Source organism: Arachis ipaensis, chromosome B6, assembly GCF_059453495.1.
Source record: "Arachis ipaensis isolate K30076 ecotype BB chromosome B6, ASM5945349v1, whole genome shotgun sequence".
NCBI classification, from domain to species: Eukaryota; Viridiplantae; Streptophyta; class Magnoliopsida; order Fabales; family Fabaceae; genus Arachis; species Arachis ipaensis.
In genome coordinates, this window is record NC_142441.1 from 58,996,088 (window position 1) to 58,998,184 (window position 2,097).

The following is a 2,097-nucleotide window of genomic DNA, read 5'->3' on the forward strand; positions in this document are numbered from 1 at the left end:
ATTTACTTTCAGTTCTGGTTAATTTCTTCCCTTCCCCCTACTTTTTCAATTTTCTTTGTTATTTACCATTCAGTTCACTAACCCACTAACTGTTTGATATATTGCATCAATCACACTAATAGTCATTCTGACATAAATACTTTCTGCATCTATTTTCCTTGCTTGTACTTGTGGGTTATATGACAGGGAGAAGAAGCGGGGCTTCAACTTCCTTTGCTTCTGAACCTGAGAGGACCTTCCTTAGATTAAGGAGGGAAGCAAGAGGAAAGAGAGTAGTTGGTGCTGAGGAAGAGGAGGAATACTTTGAACCAAACATGGATGAAAACATGGAAAACCATCATGAAGAAGAGACTCACAACCATGGTGGAGGAGGTCGAGCAAATCATGCTGGGAAGGATAGAAGAGTTTTAGGCTCTTACATCAATCCAAACCCAGGAAACTGTGGAAGTAGCATTCAAAAGCCAACCATCCATGCCAACAATTTTGAACTAAAGCCACAGCTCATCACCCTTGTTCAGAACAACTATTCGTTCGGAGGAGGTGTCCAAGAAGACCCCAATCAACATCTAACCTCCTTCCTGAGAATATGTGACACAGTGAAGTCTAATGGTGTTCATCCTGACGCCTATAGACTGCTCTTATTTCCATTCTCACTCAAGGATAAGGCAGCCAAGTGGCTGGAGTCTTTCCCAAAGGAGAGCTTGACAACTTGAGAAGATGTGGTGAACAAGTTCTTAACAAGATTTTACCCCCCTCAACGAATCAGTAGGCTGAGAGCTGAGGTCCAAACATTCAGGCAACAAGATGGTGAGACTCTGTATGAAGCATGGGAGAGGTTTAAAGACCTAACAAGGAGGTGCCCACCAGATATGTTCAATGAATGTGTGCAGCTGCACATTTTCTATGAAGGGCTCTCTTATGAGTCAAAGAAGACCGTAGACCATTCATCCGGAAGATCTTTGAACAAGAAGAAGACCATTGAGGAAGCCATAGATGTCATTAAAATAGTAGCAGAGAATGACTATTTCTATGCTTCTGAAAGAGGCAACACTAGAGGAGTAATGGAGCTAAACAATGTAGATGCTCTGCTAGCCCAAAACAAGCTCATTACCCAGCAGTTGGCTGACCTCACCAAGAAGATGGAGAGGAACCAAGTAGCAGCAATCACTACTTCATCAACAACCCAAGAAGGAGTGAATGAAGAAGCAGAAGGTAGTCAGGAGCAAGCCAACTACATTGGAAATTCACCTAGGCAAAACCATGATCCATACTCCAAAACCTACAACCCTGGCTGGAGGAATCACCCAAACTTTGGGTGGGGAAATCAACAATACCAAGGCCCTGATCAAAGACGCCCAAATCCCAATAATGCAGCCCATCAACATTTCACATCTAGACCGTATCAACACCCCATAACAATACCTCTCCACATTCATATCCAAATCAAAATAACTTACCTCATCCTTCCACCTCTAATCCCAATCTACCATCATTTGATGACAGACTCTCAAGGATTGATAATCTACTTGAAGGCATAGGCAAAAAGATTCAAGACAGTAAGGCATTCCGAGAAGAAGTGATGTCCAATATGCAGAATCAGGATGCTGCCATCAAGAAACTTAAGACACAAATTGGCTACTTATTCAAGCAAATTCCCAGCCACAACCTTCGCAGTAATACTAACTCAACCAAAAGGGAGGAGTGTCAGGCTATCACCCTTCGGAGTGGGAAGGAACTGAAGGAAACCCCCCAGAAACCACAAGAAGAGGACTCAAATAAAGAGGAAGAAGAGCAGGACGAAGCTCGAGTTCCCACTTTGAGTTCACAAAAAGGGGAAGGAGTGCTGAAGCCAGACGTCCCAAGAGTCCCATACCCTCAGCAATTAAAGAAGAAGGGAGATGACAATCAGTTTTCGAGATTTTTGAAAATCTTCAAGAAACTGCAAATCAACATACCCTTTGCTGAAGCAATAGAACAAATGCCACTCTACGCTAAGTTCTTGAAGGAGCTCATGACTAAGAAGAGAAGCTGGAAGAACAACGAGACTGTGATACTAACCGAAGAATGTAGTGCTATCATTCAGCACAAACTGCCCCA

The 2,097-nt window shown here is 43.0% G+C and overlaps 1 non-coding gene across 1 annotated transcript; it reads right to left on the minus strand.

The window, feature by feature from the left end:
• Positions 1 to 767: 767 nt before the first annotated feature.
• LOC148555729 (small nucleolar RNA R71) lies at positions 768 to 874 on the minus strand. Its single transcript, XR_015887940.1, has one exon. It is a non-coding gene; the product is annotated as a small nucleolar RNA R71 (small nucleolar RNA).
• Between the last annotated feature and the right edge of the window lie 1,223 nt (positions 875 to 2,097).